The 20,662-nt window shown below is 33.2% G+C and overlaps 1 long non-coding RNA gene across 1 annotated transcript in view; it reads right to left on the reverse strand.

Moving 5' to 3' along the window:
* LOC123384654 overlaps positions 1-20,662 on the reverse strand; it is a 162,760-nt gene that overhangs the window by 23,419 nt on the left and 118,679 nt on the right. The window contains exon 5 of the long non-coding RNA XR_006596118.1: positions 16,906-16,980. This is a non-coding gene — a long non-coding RNA (uncharacterized LOC123384654). The remainder of the gene's footprint in view (positions 1-16,905; positions 16,981-20,662) is intronic.

Genomic DNA, 20,662 nt, shown 5'->3' on the forward strand with positions numbered 1-20,662 from the left:
GGAACTTTCCTCTTAATTTATGGACATGCTAAAGCATACCAATAGGTGATTTATAAGAAACGGGAAAGAAAAAAAAAAACAGCTAATATGATGAGTACTTCAAATATTATTAAATACACATATACAAGATTCTTTAATATGAGACAAGAATACACTACTTGAGATCAACTCCAAAATATATTGATCATTTTTTGTCTGTTTGCAACACAATTATTGCCACACAGAGACCTTAACAAGTCAAATACCACTATTCTGATCTGAATGCCGTTATACACCTATCAGGGCTTTGTAGATCTGTCATGATTTCTATTATATTAAGATAAAATTTCCTTGCACTAGGACCAAAATATTTCATAAAACCACCATTATGTATTTGGCTTTCCTAGGTGCTTGCTGCATGAAGGCAGATTTCATATGTATTTAAACATTCATAGCACAGATGTTCTGTGGCTTATACATCACACTCCCGGAAAATCCAGTGCTGTTTGTTCTGTCTAGCTGTTGAGACATTTATAATCATTTTTATAATTTTCACAAAGGTCATAAGAAACTTTCAGCATTTGCAAATATATACTATGGGTGCTCAGCAATATTAAAATACTTTAGACTACATATTAACAGAATGTTCCGATGACTGACTAGATTATATAAAGATTTTCAAAAGTATAAAGCATAACATGATTGAAAACTAGGCTATATTGATATTTAGTCAATTGCAAAATACCAGTAAAAAGTAAGTAATTTAGATTTCCCTAAATTCAAAGGTAAAAACAAATGTGAGAAAAATGCTATGTTCTATGCAAGAATATTTTCTAATGAAATTACTTTTGGATTACCTCAAATATCAAAGCCATGTTGAGATTCTTAAAGGGAATCAATTTCTTCAAGTCTTAAAATACTAAAAGGAAAATGTTATTAAAATAACCTCATGGAGTATAGGATTATATAGTGGAGATAGGAGCAATGCAAATAATTAGTGATTTTGAATCCTCCCTGAAATTTCTTTAGTAACTGGCATAATATATTTTCCAAATAATCTGTTATATCTGATGTTATTATTTTTCTTCCACATATTCTTAATGATATAATCTAAGCTTTCAGAAAATTCAAGAACTCCAAATATACATATAAATATATATGTATGTATGTGTGTGTGTGTATATATATATATATACACACACACACATACACACACACACACACACACACATCCAGATATATGTATGTGTGTATATGTACATAAATATATATCTCCAGAGTGCAGTGCACAAGAGAAATTGCTTTGCCAGTGCTGAATAGACATGAAAAAATACATAGAGTATCTACACTCTGCAAAGAGTTGTCAGTTTAATACTAGGTGAAATCCTATTGAAAATATTTAGTCCTTTAAATAGTATATATTTTTATTTACCATGTTAATTTTTTACGTGGGTCACATATTCTTTTTTTTTTAAGTTTATTTATTTATTTTGAGAGGAAGAGACAGAGCATGAGTAGGGGAAGGACAGAGAAAGTGGGAGAGAGAGAATCCCAAGCAGGTTTTGTGCAGCCAACAGAGGACTGGATCTCAGAAACTGAGATCACGACCTGAGCCAAAATCAAAAGTCGGTAGCTTAACCAACTGAGCCACCCAGGGGACCCATATTCTTTTTTTTTTTAATTTAATGTTTATTTGTTTTTGAGAGAGGGAGAGAGACAGACAGAATGTGAGCAGGTGTGGGGCAGAGAGAGGGAGACACAGAATCTGAAGCAGGCTCCAGGCTCTGAGCTGTCAGCACAGAGACTGACGCAGGGCTTGATCCCATGAACTGTGAGATCATGACCTGAGCAGAGTTGGGCACTTAACCGACTGAGCCATCCAGGTGTCCCCAAGGGCCCCCAGGGGCCCCATATGCTTAATTAGAGGCTTTTTTATATTTATTCTTCTGTGTTACAAAGTTAAATACTTTAAATGCAAACTCAGACGTTGCAATATTTGCTTTTGCTGGAATTGTGAGAAAATAATACTCTTTGTCACTTCTATTCTTATACTGCAGTAAAGGTGGAGAATAACTATCCCGAGCTTTGGGTGACACAGACACAAAAGACAACGGTTGCCTCTGATCTGTAGCAGAAGGTGGATTAAAATGGTCCTGGAAGGTTCTACTTGGACATAAGAGTAAACCCACAGTGAACTCTGATGACTGCATAGAAAGTCTTGTCAATCTTGGCCTGAAGATATGGATCAGTGCTAAAAACAAAAAGCCACATGAGCTCCTGACAGAAAATAATTCTATCACAAAGGCAAGACTTTGACAGCACCACCTTCCATTTTGCTTAATCATAAAATCATCAATTCCAGAAAAACGGAGTCAATCAACATATTAAAGTAGAATCTGAAAAACAAAACAAATGAACAGACACCGAAAACCAAAAAGACAGATATAGGAAGCAAACTGGTTGCCAGAGGGAAGAGGTAGGGGAATGGGTGAAACAGGAAAAGGAGATTAAGAGGTACAAACCTTTAGTTTTAAATAAGTGAGTCACTGGGTTGAAAAGGACAGCATAGGGAATATAGTCAACAATCTTGTAATAATGTTGTATAGTGACGGTGACAGATGATAACTACACTTAGTGTGGTGAGCACTGAGTAATGTACAGAATTGTTAAATCACTGTGTTGTATACATGATACTAATGTAACAGTGTATGTCAACTATATAAAAAGTGATGTTCTAAGTGCGTTTTTTTCCCAGAGTTTACAATATAGAAAAAAATAGTAAGTTTCAATATTACACCAGCTGCTATGGAATTTATTTTAATGTTCTCTTTGTAGAACTCAATATTGTTTCTTAATTTCATTACTTTCTTTTCACAACTGAATTAATAGTTAACTAGTTTAAGTCCAAAAATTGTCCATTGGAGGCTAACAATTTTACACATGCCAAATAGAATTTTAATTTTGCTCTACTGTTACAAAGATAAGTGACATTAGGGGTGCCTGAGTGGCTCAGTCGGTTAAGTGTCTGACTTCGGCTCAAGTCATGATCTCACGGTTTTTGGCTTTGAGCCCCACTTCGGGCTCTGTGCTGACAGCTAGATTCTGTCTCCCTCTTTCTCTGACCCTCCTCTGCTCATGCTCTGTCTCTCTCTCAAAAATAAACATTTTATGGGGCGCCTGGGTGGCTCAGTCGGTTGGGCATCTGACTTCGGCTCAGGTCACGATCTCGCGGTCCGTGAGTTTGAGCCCCGTGTTGGGCTCTGGGCTGATGGTCGGAGCCTGGAGCCTGCTTCCGATTCTGTGTCTCCCTCTCTCTCTGCCCCTCCCCCGTTCATGCTCTGTCTCTGTCTCAAAAATAAACGTTAAAAAAAAGTTTTAAAAATAAACATTTTTAAATTTTTTTTAAAAAAACTGACATTAGAGGGGCGCCTGGGTGGCGCAGTGGTTAAGCGTCCGATTTCAGCCAGGTCACGATCTTGCGGTCCGTGAGTTCGAGCCCCGCGTCAGGCTCTGGGCTGATGGCTCTGATTCTGTGTCTCCCTCTCTCTCTGCCCCTCCCCTGTTCATGCTCTGTCTCTCTCTGTCCCAAAAATAAAATAAACGTTGAAAAAAATTAAAAAAAAAAAAAACAAAAAAAACTCCGACGTTAGAATTTTATACTTTTTATTTTACACTCATTTTATAAAATTACATGAAAAGAATGAAATAAAAGTCATTCCAAACCACACCATACTGATATGCAAAGTTGGTGACTTTGACAAAACTGATTTGTTAGAGCCAGCTGGCAGCAGCATCGTGTAATAGTTCAAAATATTCTTTCACTAATCAAGGTATGAAAATCTGAATCTGGCACACAAAAGGAGATAAGGGGTGCTAACGTGCAATGCATGAAAGTTGTGTGAGTGTTAGAAGGATCAAAATAAAGAATATTTTACTAGACAAGCTCATCGCATCTCTTAAAGTAGAGAAAATTGTATTCACACTTATGAAGAAAGAAATGTGAATCTAAATTACTAGATGTTAGAACACAATATGCCAGGAAAGAAATACTTCCAAATGGTTTAAAACCCATTCTCCTGTCCATGTTTTCATGACCTCTATATTCATTGTGTATGTTTACTATTTAGAAAGTTCTAATTTAGTATTTAACTCTGATGTATATTATATCTGTCATCCCCTTGCTATTATTTCTTCAAATATGATAGAAGTGGACTACAATTTGCGTGTAGATATTTGACTCTAGTTTAAAAATGAAATTCTTCCCTATCCATTATTATCTTTTTATATATTTCTGATTTTTCACGGTTCCTTGTAATGTATGAAAATCACTTTCATTTGACAGATATTCTAGTATTTTGAGATACAATGTTTTTCTGGAATAAGAGACAAACTTCAAGTACAACTTTAAAGACATTTTTGTGTTCTTTGAGTTTTTTGCCCCATTGGACCATTCCTTTAATTCTTTCCTGGCATAAAAATTGAAGCTGAAAGCTAGGAAAATATAATGCATGTTTGAGAGACACACACCAGTCAGATTACCAGGAATGTAGAATATATAAACAAGGAGTGACAGATAATGTGAAAAGGGAAAGCAGAGGGGCATATTATGACAAATCTTAACTGTGAAACAAAGGAGCGTCATTTAATTCGGTAAGCAATAATCACTGAAAGTTTGCTGGGCGAGAATTGATATGATTATAGAAGCTGAATATGACACAAATGATTGAGAGTCAGGAAGAAGCAAGTTAGATGCACTTTTAGTAATTATGGGACAAAATGAAATGTGTGTGAATTAAGTTGATACAATTAACAGTGTATACAATGAAAAAAAGAAAACAGTATTTTTTCACAGATTGGTAATGATTCCAGTGACATTCATTTAAGACTTGAGATGTTTACTCTTTCTATGTAAGTAAAGGAGATTCTGTATTTTCATAAGTTCCCAGAAGATGATGATGATAATGGCTCAAGAACCACACTTTGATTAACATGGTTTTAAATTATACCATATGAGCATATAATTATGTATTTTTCACTTAGAAAATAAAATATAATTCAATGAATTTTAACCAGATCTACTGATGATTTGTTTGCAGATTAAAGGGGAATACTTTCAATAAAAAGAAATCTTTCTCTTGAGAAAGGAAATTTGTACTGGTCCTTAAAAACATGTTAATAGTTTTTTTTTTTCATTGAGAAGGCATTTATCTATCATCTATCTATGTATTATTATTATTATTATCTATCATTATTGTCTGCTTATCCCTGGTTTCTACTTCATTTCAAATCTAGGGCTTTTAAATTTTTTTTTTTTCTTTACTGATAATTGAATGGAGGTTTGGAAAAAGAAATAAAACAATCAGTAAGTCAATCGTCTGTTTTAAACTGGATGGAATGTAATCGTGGAAGTTAGAAACTAAACATTTCGCTGAAAAATGCTGAAAATTGTGTATAAGCTGTGAAATAAGGCAAACAAAATTGCTCATGAGAACAAAGACAACATTCAAAGGTAGCAGTGAAAAAAAGTAGTCCCATAGGTATTTATTTGAATGAAAAGAGAAAGCAATTTGGTTCAGAACAAAATTTCAATGTTAAAACTTTAGAATTTTAAAGAGTTTAAACTACTTGAAGGTGATTACAAACATGGAAGTCATTATATTGAGAAACTAGTTCTAATAATCTGATCTGACACTTTAAAAACTACACTGTTTACCTAGCAGAACATTTTCTATTTGCATTTCTCATAAAATCAAGGTAGTGTCTAACAAGATTTATCTTTTTAAGGAACTGATCAATCTAACTAGGGAAAGAAAAGTCACAAATATGAAACACAGACTCATTAAGAGTTATACCCAGAGTACACTCCAGAAGGTTAGTAAAAGTGAGTTTAGTCCTTCAAATTCCTCATATTTGAGAACCCAAAATACTGTTTGTCAAACAAAGCTACTTCTTCTGTTTCAGATCTTTGTTCTTAAAAAATAAATAATGAGATTAAAAAATAGAATAAGTTTGGACTAAGCCCCATTTTACTATTATGTTTACATTTTTATTATAAATACATGTTTATTATTAGTATCAAATTAAGCTTATTATTTTTGTTATCAAGTCTAATCAAATACTTTGAAGTCCAAGATGGAAACATGATTATTTCAAAAAGGGAGACATTTCAAAATAATGCACTTTAGAGTCCTATGACTCTTTGAAAGATAAATTAATGTATATAAATAATATTCCAATATCAGGGTTATATTAGTCTCAATGTCTTTATATAAAATAAGAATTTTCTATTTCTTAAATCTTGGAACAATATACTATAAAACTTCATGGCTTTATAAATATCCTTCCTAATCCATATCTTCAGTTTTTTTAAAGTTTATTGTTTCATAGCAAGTGGCCAATTTACCTTGAATTAAATTTCAAAATTTATATTTTTCCTAGAAAAGTGTCTATTTAACTTAGGATTTTAAATTTGTTAGTGAAAATATTCTATTTTGGTTTTCCATTTAGATCATGTTAGCTTATAGTTATTGAGTACTTATATTAGTTTATTTACATGAGATAAGTATTAAGCATTTAAATGATGTAATATTCACAGAAGTTTCAAGAGTTAGGTAATGTTGCAAATCCACTTTACACATGAAAAAGTTAACACATAGAGTGGCTAAGTTACATATCATACAGGTATTAAGAGACTGAGTTGAAAGTATAATCCAGGTGAAAAGCACCAAAGCAAATCTTTCAGCTCTTGTCACCTGCTTTAATTCAACCAGCCTTACTGTTTTTATCCAAAATATTATTTAAGTGCGCCTTCAATTAAAAAAAAATATTTTGAACACACTTTTTAGTTTTTTTCCCTAATTCAATGATATTTTAAGCAGGTTTTTTTTGGGGGGGTGTGTTTGTCTTACATATTCTTTATTCATTATTGATTATTTTTAGTTTGGTTATAATCTGAGCTCAATTTCATTAATATTCCATTTTCTTTATTCATCTTACTTCAAGTTGAATGTGTGGATTATTTAATTTCCTTTTTCTTTGTGACAATACTTAAGCCTATTTCACAAATTTTAATTATATAATAGAGTATTATCAATTATAGTTATTATGTTATACATTAGACCTCAGAACTTATTCCACTTATAACTGAAATTTTGTGCTGCTGTACATTCCTCTATTTCCCCCAAATACCAGCCCTGGCAACTACTTTTCTACACTCTCTTCCACCATTCAATTTTTCTAAGATTCACATACAGGTGATTCCAGACCATATTTGTCTTTCTTTGCCGTCTTATTTTACTTAGCATAATATCCTCCAAGTTTATCCATATTGTCGCAGCTGGCAGGGTTTCCATTTTGTTTTAGGATTGAATATTATTCTATTGTCAATACACATATCAGATTTTCTTTATCCATTAATCCGCTATTTCCATACCTTGCTATTGTGAATAATGCTGCAATGAACATAGACGTACAGATATCTCTTCAAGATAGTGATTTCATGACCTTTAGATATATGCTCAGAAGTAGGATTGCTGGATCAACTTTAATTTCTTGCAAAATCCCATTCTGTTTTCCATAGTGGATGTACCAGTTTACATTCTCAGCAACAATAGACCAGGGTTCCCTTTTCTCCGCCTCTTTGCCAACATTTGTTATTTTTTTTCTATTAATAGTCATCTTAACAGGTATGAGGTGATATCTCATTGTGGTTCTATGGTTTTATACCAATTCTATTTTTTTTTCTTTGTCTGTGAAAAATGGCATTTAAATTTTGGTAGAGATTGCACTGAATCTGTAGGTCACTTTGGATAGAATGGACATCTGAACAATATTAATTCTTCAAACCCATGAACACAGAATACCTCCCCATTTATTGCACCTTCTTACTTTTTTTTGTCAATGTTTTATAATTTCAAGGCACAGAACTTTTAGTTTCTTGGTTAAATTTATTCCTTAGTTTTTTGTTTTTTGTTTTTTGTTTTTTTCTTCATAATGCTATTGTAAATGTGATTGTTTTCTTAATTTCTTTTTGTTTTTTTTCTTTTTAATTTTTTTAAATTTTGGTATAGTTAATATACAGTGTTATATTAGTTTCAGGTATACATTTTAATGATTCAACACTTCCATACAACACTTCCTGCTCATCACAGCAAGTGCATTCCTTGCTGTGATGATATTACCAGTCACTACTTTACCCATCATCCCACCCACCTCTCCTAAGGTAACCATCAGTTTGTTTTCTATAATTAAGAGTCTTTTTCTTGCTTTCTCTCTCTCTCTCATTCTCTCTCTCTTCATTTTTCCTTTACTCATTATTTTGTTTGTTTCTTAAATTCCACATATTAATACAATCATATGGTATTTTTCTTTCTCTGACTTATTTCCCTTAGCATTATACTCTCTTGCTCCATTCACATCATTGCAAATGGTAAGATTTCATTCTTTTTATGGCTGAATAGTATCCCACGGTGTGCATATACCACATCTTCTTTATCCATTTATGTATCAATGGACACTTGGCCTGCTTCCATGATTTGGTGTTTGTAAATAATGCTGCTATAAACATAGGGGTGTGTGTATCCCTTTTGATTAGTGTTTTTGTATTTTTTTTGGCAAATACCCAGTAGTGTGATTACTGGATTGTAGGGTAGTTTTATTTCTAACTTTGAGGAACCTCCATACTGTTTTCACCAGTGGCTGTACCTCTTTCCATTCCCACCGACAGTACAAGAGGTTCCTTTTTTTCCGCATTCTCATCAACACTTGTTCTTAATATATTTTTCTGATAGTTCCTTTTTGGTATATATAAACACAACTGATTTATGTATGTTGGTTTTCTGTCCTGAAACTACACTGAATTCATGTATTAATTTTAACAGTTTTTTAATGGAGTGTTTAGGATTTTCTTAATATAATATCATGTTATCTGCAAACAGATGCTTTTATTTCTTCTTCTCTAATTGGTTAACTTGTATTTCTTTTTCTTGCCCTATTGCTCCTGTTATGATTTCCAGTACTATGTCAACTAGGACAGGTGAGAGCGGGTACCCTTGTTTTTTTCTTGATCTGAAAGGAAAAGCTTTGAGTTTTTCAACACTGTGGATGATGTTAGCTTTGGACTTGTCATAGATGGACTTCATTATGTTGAGATATGCTTCTCTTTACCCAGTTTTTGAGAGTTTTTATCATGACAAGATGTTGAATTTTGTCAAATGCTTTTCCTGAATCTTTTGAGATGACCATATGATTTTAAAACCTGAGGCATAAAGCAGGCTTTGAGTCATAATTTTTCTTTTGGAAGATTTATCTTATCACAACTCAACCTCAGCCTAATATATAAGAATATAGTCATAAGAATATTTATTACACCATTATTTTGGAGTTTTTAGAAAGACATAAATATTAATATACATTAGTTAGAGAACAAATAAGTTAATTGACATTCATTTGTAATACAAAAGTCTACACATCTACTTCAAAAATGAATAATCTCTATATTAATCAACTTGAAAGAATACCCATGATATTTTATCAAATGAGAAAAGCAAGTTGTAAAGTTGGTATTGAATTTGAGGTCTGGAAAATTTATTTAATACAAGTCAACCACTTTACCTCTAATAAACCAACCCACTATTACACAATCAGATTTCTCTACCTTTCAAGATATTATAAGCCAAAATCTGAAAATTAGATTTTCTACCTCTATCAATATTGTACAAACTGGCTCTGATAGGTATTGCTGTAGAAGTTAAACCATTTTCTTCCAAAGCTTAAGAAATAGAAGAACATGACCACCCTAGAAGGTAAGTCTACTAGGCAAGGATTAGTTTTCTGTCCAATCAACAATTATATGAAATACAATTGGTACAAACTTTAGCCATTGAGTATTGCATTATTTATGCAGGTAGTGCCCCCATAGAGCAGGTAAATGACTTTCATATAAGCATAAAAGCAACATCTCATAGAAAATCTGTTATTAAAATGTTCCTCAAAGAAAATATCTAGAATATATTTAAGGAAGGCATGTTTCTTTCTCATGTACTTCCCACCCCTCCAGAAGTAGCTTTCTTATCAGTTCTACCTACTAAAATTCCACATATCCTTTATTGCCCAACTTCCTGATTAGCAGCTCTTAAGCCTCCCTCAGTCATGATGGCACCAAGTTTCTTCCGCTCTACCTGAAGAGAGGAAACTTTTCCTTTGCCTCTCTATCTCATTTTAAACTGAGTATCTACTTATATGTCATATGCTTTTAGCTGATAGAGATATAAGTCTTGGCTTTGTGGATGGCTATGTAATACAGTTCAAAGAACATATGCCTTAGGCCAAGGCACATATGGAATCAAATCCTGTTTCCATATTTTCAAACCAACTGGAATTTTAAGTAAGTCAAGTACTTTCTCTGAGATTAATTTTTCTTGGCTATGATTGAAATAATAATAAATATGTCATATGTTTAACATTAAATGAGAACATGAAATATAATAAAATGGTGTTCATCCTGCTCCTGCACTTCCCTACTAGACTTAGTTCACTGAAGTTAGGGACATATTTTATTCATATTCATATCTACTATACTGTTTATAATAAAACTATTTAAAAACTTTTAAATAAATATTTAAGAATAAACTCAATAGTTTATATTGGATTACATAAAGCATTACTTTCTTGATTTACAAAATGATACTCTGCAAGGTAGCAATATTGATATTATCCAGAGAAATAAATTAAATAGAATACATAAAAATTCTAAAAGCATTTTGTAATATTTTTGTAATAGCTATTTGTCATCAGTATGCCTGATGAAGTTTATTTGATATTAATCTTTTCAATCTTTTCTGCTCAGTGATTTTACTCAGTTTGGTACTGCATGCTATCTTAAATATTAAATGGTGAGAACCACAATCAAAGTTTCACAAAGGCTTATGTGTAACCTCTAGAATAGTGTGGATTCTGATGTACAACTTAATTTGATAGCCACAGCATGTAACATGTTTAAAGATCATAATTAAGCCTTGATATCTGAAATGATTAAGCTCACTTCCATGACTCCATTGTATTTGTTTATATTTGATCTAGAATGAAAATTATTTAGTGTCATTTTTGATGTGCCACTTTCCCTATTAAAATTTTATCTAATTTGCTTTATTCAAGTGTTATAAGATAATGATTTAGTGAATACCTCTTGTACCATTAAAAATATCAATACAGATACAGATAATTTCAGTTACAAATTGCTGTGTGTTTTTTTTTCAATGAGCATAATCAACAATTGCACAAAAATGTCCTGAGGCTACTTTCACTGTTAAAAATGAAATGGAGCTTCAAAATATTTTCATGGTTGATTATTATTTTTATAAGAAAACAACAGCCAGAACCTATGTCCATTTTCATTAGTGGGGCAGTTCAGTTGAAAGTAGCTTGATATATCTGGTCACTCAGGTCATCACTCTGGTGTGGTATCTTTTACACCAACTAGCTTAATCACCTGTAGTCTGAATCCACAGTCCTCAATCTCCTTCCACATCTCTCTCTCTTTATTAACTTTTTCACTATGCAACTAGAAGGTTTTCAATTTTTCCTAAGGCCTGGTTATCTCACACTGTTCTCAGCCTATACATAAATCCTTGCTTTTAAAAAATGATCTCATATAAAGACATTTTATTTTTGTGGTGGATATCTGAAATAATGTATATCAGAGAGAAAATGGTAAACTATAGTGAGGGAAGAAGCAATATATATTTTTTTTAATTAGGGATGATATTTAAGAATGACTTTAAGTGATGGAAAAAAGATGTTTTAATTCCCCCTTTCATATATCCAATGTCATTCTATTCTACTCCCTGTAAAGACCAGAGTGAATGGGAATTCACCTACTGCTTATTCTAGCCTCCACACAAGAGAAGTCACATATCTAACAATTCACAAGGATATCTTACTGGTCTTTGAGGTTAAGATGGCATAAGCTGCTAACTCTGTAATTTTTATTTTAACACCTTTTTGACTTGACTGAGCCTGGGCTGATGGAACTCATTTTTCTGTTTCTATGTAATAAGCAACCTCATTGGGAGCTATTCTGCAAGCTATTCTGCAAGATTTCTGAAATCTACTGATTCTAGCTCTCTGTCTGCAAATAGGTAGATATGTGAGGTTGACACTAAGTTGTGAATCAAAATATCATCAACTCTACGTGAGAAAATAAGCACTTACACACCAATACTATCCATTTATTAGCAGATATTCATATTTGAAATGCTAACAGGTCATTTCTTGCCTATCTATCAAAAAATATCAAATACTGTATTCTGAAAATGATTACCAAGTTTATGAAATACATCAATAGCTTTAGTCCCATGAGATGAACTTTAGCAATATCTTCTTTAAAGAAGACACTAAGGGCACCTGGGTGCCTCAGTCAGTTAAGCAGCCGACTTTGGCTCAGGTCATGATCTCAAGGTCAGTGAGTTCGAGCCCCGCGTTGGGCTCTGTGCTGACAGCTCGGAGCCTGGAACCTGTTTCAGATTCTGTGTCTCCCTCTCACTGACCCTCCCCTGTTCATGCTCTGTCTCTCTCTGTCTCAAAAATAAATAAAACGTTAAAAAAATTTTTTTAAAGAAGACACTAAACCTTAAATCCAAAATTATGTTGCACATGTGTAAAAAATATACAAAGATTTTGATTCAGAATAAGCTCACTATAAATAAATACTCAAAAAAGTGTGATATTGTTATACAAAATAACTTGTAGAATGAGTAAAAATATTTTTGTACCACTATCTTGTGTTCTGGTCATGATATGCTTAAAATTTGGGCTTATAAATAGTCATTAATTCATGCTTGCATTGAATAAGTCAATTTTTATTATGACCTATGACCTATGAGGCATCAAAGAATAGATGTGAACAAGAGAGAACCGCAGACACCTAGCAAGAAAATAGGTAAAAAATTAATTGAACATACTGATAATGATTAGAAAGTAATCAAATGAAATAATTTTAGAATCTGATAGATACAAACCTAGAATTCCAAGGTAGTGTATACTGAGAAGGTAACAATCAGCCAAATGAGACTGAGCATAAGCCAGTTTGGGGAAAACAAGGGAGAGCATTTCAGGCTCTGAGTGAAAATCTGGAGTTGGTAAAAAACTTAGTAGGTTAGAGAAACTAAACCGAGGGTAGGCATTGAGTCTACAATGCAATGAGTATGCATAAGTGAGAATAATGCTGTGCCTTTTTCTTCTGGCAAAAATAATATTGAATATTTCCTGAGAAATTATTATATGTCATCTACTATTCTAAATCAATTCATTTATGCCTCACAACAATCTTTTGAGAAAGGAACTGTTCCTATCTGTATTTGACAAGGAGGGAATGAGTTGGAGGGACAAGAGTTAAGTAAGTTCTTCAAAATCACATTGCCAGTAAGTCAGGATTCTAAACTAAACAGGCTTATAGAGGGCCTTCTTTCTTAACCACTATGATATGTTTCTTGCAACCAGTTCATTGCATACGTTTTCTTAATGGAATAATATGCTATGCTTCAAAGATAATAAATAGTGGATTACACAAGAACACAAGGATGATGCGGGTTGTGACTTTTATCTTTAATGTTTATGATAGCTAATATGCAAAAAAATGGTTTAGAGGGCAAGAATATAAATAGAGAGATTAAAAAAAAACGTTATATTCATTCAGACCTAGAGATGATGGTGGCTTGAACTAGATGGGGGTCCATGGCCATGTAGACAAGAGAAAGGATAGACCTGCCATATTTATTTTGCAACTAGAAATGGCAGAACTTCTCAATGTGAGAGACAGTGGGTAATCAAGAATACTACTGATGATCATGGTTAGAGCAATTGTATGAATGATTTCCATTGAATGAAATAACAAAGACTAGAAGCACTGCAGGCTAGTAGAGGTGAAATTCCTATAAGGAATTCAAGTTAACAGTGGCTCATGAAAATTATATTCACAAGTGAAGGGCCGGTAGTTGAGGGCAAAAGGCATAGCTGAAATAAATTCAGGAGGCTTAAGTTGGAAAAGAAAGCCTGAAGGAGATCTATGAAAGGGTTTCATATAAAAGAATTATTCTTCCATATCAGCATCATTCAATATGCCAGCACCAGCTGCATGTGACTATTATACACTTGAAAGTAGCCTAGTATGACAAAGGAACAGAATTTTAAATTTCATTTCAATTTGATTCATTTAAATAATTTAAATAGCAACATGTGGCTAAGGGACATTGCATGAACAGTACAGACATATATGATCAAAAAAGTATAAATTTAGATGTTGGCTGAGCCTGAGGTAGACATTTCTAGGCAACAGGGGTGGAATTTCTGAAAAGGTAACAAACAATCTTCCTAGATGAATTTTAATATTTCTTTACATGCTGAAATGTGTGTACTATGAAGACGTTCTCTAACTCTTGAAGATGATACAGCCTCTTGTTTGAACTGCTAACACTTTTATAATCTGTTCATTTATCTTCCCACAGTCATCAATCCAATCACAATAAAATTCTTAAGCATAAGAATTTAATGGTTGGGTAATTGTTGATTACTATATATCATTGTGATAGGTAAGAGATTAAAATGATTGCAAAAAGGAGTGGGGAGGTAGCTTTGGTATCTACTATAAAGTCCATTAACACATTGCCTTTCATCCTATTTTAGTGCACTTTACGCACTAGAAAAGAGCACTGCAAAGTCCATCCAAATACATGACTGTTCTGCATGACTATTGCAAACACCCTAAGCAAATTACAAGTACACAAATTTGTTATTAAATTTTTAAATGTTTATTTATTTTTGAGAGAGGCAGAGACAGAGTGAAGGGGGGGGGGGCAGAGAGAGAGAGAGGGAGACACAGAATCCAAAACAGGCTCCAGGCTCTGAGCTGTCAGCACAGAGCCCGATGGGGGGTCTCCAACTCAATGAACAGCTAGATCATGACCTGAGCTGAAGTCAGATGCTTAACCAACTGAGACTCCCAGGCGCCCCACAGGTACACAACTTTGAATTATTCATTTTGCTTAGCCAAAATTTAAAACGTAATCTTCAAGGAAGGTCCATACATTATTATTTCAAATGTTTATTTAAATTTATTGTTTGTTTAAATTTATTATTTATTGCCCATTTATTATCTTCCATTTGTGCACATTTATTTAAATGCATTATATTGTCTTTTTAAACTAAAAAGATGTATACAAATGTAATTGCCTGAATTTCAGCATATTTGAGAGTGAGTTATTTTTTACATTCAAGCTAATTCTTTGCACCACACTGAATCTGTAGTGCAGAAAAGTGTTACCCACATAAAAGAGAAAATGTTTTACCATAGGCTCATTTTCCTAGATGTGATCAGACTCTCAGTAGCAGAACTGATAAATGGTTCAGAGACAACACAGATGGAAACAAAGACACATTGATTTGTCACCATGTATTGCCCTTGTGGACTACAGCTAAAGTAACTATCACATAAAAATCCCTGCACTAGGGTCATTTCTAACATATATACCTGAATAACATTATCAATCTACTCTGAAAACCATTACTTCTTTTCACACATCCCCTGATGTTGATAGCATCTTTCATTACCCAGAATATATTGATACCATATAAATGTCTGGCCATAGATCCATAACCTTTTAGGCTCCCTTATCATGATATGTTCTTATCCCTTTAGAACTTCAAGTACTCACATGAATTGTAGGTAAATAATCTATCAGTTTGCTTGTTACAACATCTAGTCTTAAGATATATTCAACTAGGGCTCTTTGAGACCAATTTATAATTCACCAGCTATGTAAAATATATGAAATGACTCTGTAATTATGACATCAAATAAATATTTTTCACTCTTGGAAATAATGGAGTTATGATATTGAAAGAGTCAGTCAAGTGATTGGGCTCCCAAGGATGAAATATAACAATATTTCCCAGCAAGGAGAAACTCTCTGAAAATATAGGAGACAACAAGAACCCATGTAAGGCTATGAAGCTTAGTGCAAGTAGAATAACTCCAATGAGATACTATAGGCCGAGTCAAATGACAAGGTTATTTTGACTTCACTGTCAGACTTTTTTCCATAATTCATTTTTCCATTATATGTTGTTATTACCCAGGTATTACATAGTGATTTGAACACATGACTAATCATTTTGTCATAAGAGAAACGAGTAAGCCCATTACTTTATCTCAAAAGAGAAAAAAGGCAAAAACACACAATTTAGTGTGAAGTTTTTAGTTTCATGATGAAAATAACAACATGCTCAAAAGATTAACAGCTAGCCATAAATATGGGCATTCTTTTCAATTTTCATTTAATAATGTTACAAACTTTTGTGTGTACATTTTTGGATCTATTATTCTTTTTAAACTAAAAGAAAAAATATAGATTTTAATAATAATAACATATTTATAACACTACTAGATTAATGATGAATTGATCAAAAATAGCACAAGCAAGTATAAGGTTGTAAACATTAGTCATTCACTTTGAAATTCAATATATTTAGTTTTTTAGGGCTTTCAGGGGTTATATTGTCTTCCAAGGAAATAAAAAATAAATTATTTGTTTCTAAATTATAATGCAAGGGAGAGCCCTGCTGGTGGATTTTTATAGATGCACCAAATGGACTCATAATTGAAGCAAACTATCTTAGGAAAAACAACAGTGAAATGTATAATACACTTGATTGTTTTTTGGCTCCATTATCCTCCAAATTCTAGAATTGAATCTCATTAGGTTTTAACTCAATGTGCACCTTACTTTTGAAGCTATATAGTACATTTCTTTCAGCTTGCTTCACTTTCTATGGGGATTTTATGCAGTTAAGAAAATGGAATACAGTCTATTTTCAAGTATGACAAAGCAATTCTACCGAAATACTGAATTTATTAATATCTATGTTACTCACTAAATGCAGTTAAAACGTCTTGACTTCTTGATGTGCTCTGTTTACTTCCTGTACTTAAAAGCTCCTTATAACTACCTGTAGAGAACATTTTAAAGAGAAAAAATGTTGCACCAGACAGAGAGAAAAGTATCTCATTTCCTATGCAAAATAACATTCATGTAAGCGTTGGGTAAGGGAGAGCAACAGGAAACCAGATGGAGTGCAATAAATCTTCTATTAGTTCTTCAATGTGGATTCCTTTACTTGTTATTTATCTGCTTTGAATGAATGTGAAAAAACAGAAAAATATGGACATATTTAAATATAAATGTAAGGGGTGCCTGGGTGGCTCAGTCGGTTAAGTGTCCAACTTCGGCTCAGGACATGATCTCACAGTCCGTGAGTTCGAGCCCCGCATCGGGCTCTGTGCTGACAGCTCAGAGCCTGGAGCCTGCTTCACATTCTGTGTCTCCCTCTCTTTCTGCCCCTTCCCTGCTCATGCTCTGTCTCTCTCTATCTCAAAAATAAATAAACATTAAAAAAAATTTTTTTTAAGTATAAATGGAAAAGTATTTAGAGTCAGGATTTTAATCTTATCTACCCATATTACATTGCACACCTCGCTGGGCTTGGTATTTGAGTGAATATTTGAGAGTTAACTATATATTTAGGAAAATTGTGGTAGCAAGATTTCATATTGGAAAATATAAAGCTGAATAATGTATTAAAGCTTGAGGCATTGTCTTGAGAAATGGAAAATTGAAAGCTAGCAAATATGTTAATACAAAGTCAAAAAAAGGGAATGAGTTTTTCATCATTAATCAAAATTTTAGAGTTACTGGTATGGTAACAGAGTAAGCAGAATTTCACCATAAAGGAACTGGTGACCTACAGTATTAATTTTTTCTATTGCTTAAAGATGTTGGCCTAAGGAAGTTTTGAAACAAGGTGCTTGGAGGAAAACAGCTTTTTGTCAAAGGGAGGGATTAGGAGATCACAAGTGAAAACTGAGAAGGATTTTTATGTATACTTAATATCTATTAAAATAATTTTATTATATAATATAATGTGATAATTATTATATAATCAAATATATAGGATAAATTAAAAGAATGTATCATACATTTATAGTTATGAATAAGACAATATAATAATCACATTTTTGTCAAGGTCCGTGATGCTGTGTGTGCAATAAGGAGGCTGTACTATATGCAAAAGAATGGTTTCATTTGAGTGTAGTGGCCTTGCTGGTTCCAGAAGTTGATTTAATTTAGCGTTCTGAGCAAAGACACAGCCTGGACTGAGACACTAGAGCTTCAAAGTCTCCAATGGCCGCGAGGGAGAGGAGAGTTGGAGAGAATTTAGTAATTCAAAAACACAGCTGAGCTCCTGAGTACTCTTTAGAGGAGATTATGTCTCTCTATAGGCAGTGCCTGTCATTTCGGCCTTCCAGTTGCATACTTAATACCCAAAATTGGCTTTTAATTACTCAGACTTGAGTCATTTGTCTCTTCCAATGATAAGGTGGGTGGAAGGAGAGACAAGGGGAGGTTAAAGAAAATTAAAGGAGAAGAAAGAGGAAAAGCAAAGTAAGAGAAAGAGGAGGAGAAGGAGGAGGGAGGAGGAAGGGGGCAAGAGAGAAGAAGGGTAAGGAGGTGGTGGAAAGAGGAGGAAGAGGAGGGGAACAAGAAGGGGACAGAGAAAATAACTATCGAGCTGTTAAGGGCAGCCATGAATGGTCAGTTGATGCTGTGTCAGTTCACCTTATTACATAGTTTTGTCTCCTTGTTGTTGCTGTGTGTGTGTGTCCGTGCATGTGTGTGTGAACACATGTGCATGGGTAGTAAACACTGTGTTAGAAAGAAGAGGCTATATTTATGGAAAATTAATCAAATCATCCCTTCACACCATCTGTAGCCATGCCTGAGCTTGAACCAGCATCACACTAGATACAAACATCTGAGAAATGAGATAAATTGTAACATTTTTGCAATAAAATGCCCCGTGGGATGTTGGCATTACCTTTATAAAACTCTGAAACAATTTTTCAGTTCCCCAGCCATATGCTTCTTTTATTCATATATATTATATATTATATACTTCTTAATATTTTATAACTATAGTGAATTTTTATTTAAGTATGAGTTTTTAGTTCAAGTGTTATATATAGCAATCATAATAGTAGACATATCAGTGAAAGTTTGCAAGAGAATCTGTTAAGAGGATCTGTTTTTATAATTATAAGAACCATTTATTGTTAAAAATATGATTGCCATGTGGAAAATTAGAAAAGAATGTTAACATTTTTATGCATTAGACATTGCATTAAGTTATTTATTATTACGGTAGTATTATTTTTGATTACACCAAAATACATTGTGACTCTCTCCACATAGGATTTATGTGAAATATATTTACTTCTAGACAACTGTCTTAGTCCATTCAGGCTGTTATAACAAAATACCACAGATTAAGTGGCTTGTAAACAACAGAAATTTATTCCTCACTGTTCTGGGGGCTGGAAGTCTAAGATCAAGGCACCAGATGGTTCTGTCTGTTGAGGATCCTCTTCCTGGTTCATTGCAAGTGTCTTCTTGCTGTGTCCTCACATGGTCTAAAGGAATAGGGATCTCTGTGGGATCTCTTTCATAAGATGCGCCTGGGTAGCTCAGTCAGTTAAGCATCCCACTCCAGCTCAAGTCATGATCTCAGGGTTTGTGGGTTTGAGCTCCACATCAGGCTCTGTACTGACAGCTCAAAGACTAAAACCTGCTTTGGATTCTGTGTCTCCCTCTCTCTTTGCCCCTGCCACACTTGTGCTCTGTTTCTCTCTCAAAAATAAATAAACATTAATTTTTTTTTTTAAATACAGAATACAAATCCCATTCATGAGGCCTTACTCTCATGACTTAGGCACATCCCAAATGCTCTACCTTCTAATCTTTGAGGGTACAGAATTTTATCATATGAATTTTGGAGGAACAAAAATATTCAGAACATAGCAATCAAAGGGCATAATAGAAGCACTGGAACTCATTGTAAGTATTGAAGATTATATGTTAATTTCTACCTTCTCCTCTGCTTTAACTATCAGTGACTGAAAGAGAAGATCAACAACTTCTAATTACATTTCAGAAATGAAATTAAGACGACTCAGAATATAGCTTCTTTGCAAACTTAAGTAATGCTTTCCTTGTTCTTATAAAATGATTTCTTTTTCTTTTATAAAATAGCTAAGATATGAATTTATCAGGGCAGAACTTCCCCAAACTGACATGTATTTTATCTAGTTAACACTGATTTTATTGAGAACATTAAATGTCAAATCATAACACAGGGACTTGGCTTCCCGCAAAAAACCTAGACATTCTTAAAGATAAAAAGGCTATTTAAATGAATGTTCCTGAATATTTATCCTTTTTTTTAAAGGACAACATTTCTACCACACTTATTTTCATATTCTGTCCTTATCAAACATTCTTTTGAATGTCTGAATGGAATAAGTTTAATTTTTGAAAAGTAGTATATCAAAATCAGCCATAACTAAATGAATTAATGAATTAGACATTGCTAAATGTCTAATCTGCCCCTGAAAATATATCTGAGAAATATTGATTTTGGTATTCTGAAAGAATCTATATCTATTATTACTTAATATTATAGTGATAAAATATCAAAATGGGACTTTCACTAATATATTAAAGTGCAATGGAAATCTTATTCCAAAATGAGGTGGCAAACTATAATGAAAATTTCTAAATTATCAAGTTGGCAACCG

The sequence above is a fragment of the Felis catus genome, chromosome A1 (assembly GCF_018350175.1).
Source record: "Felis catus isolate Fca126 chromosome A1, F.catus_Fca126_mat1.0, whole genome shotgun sequence".
NCBI lineage: Eukaryota > Metazoa > Chordata > Mammalia > Carnivora > Felidae > Felis > Felis catus.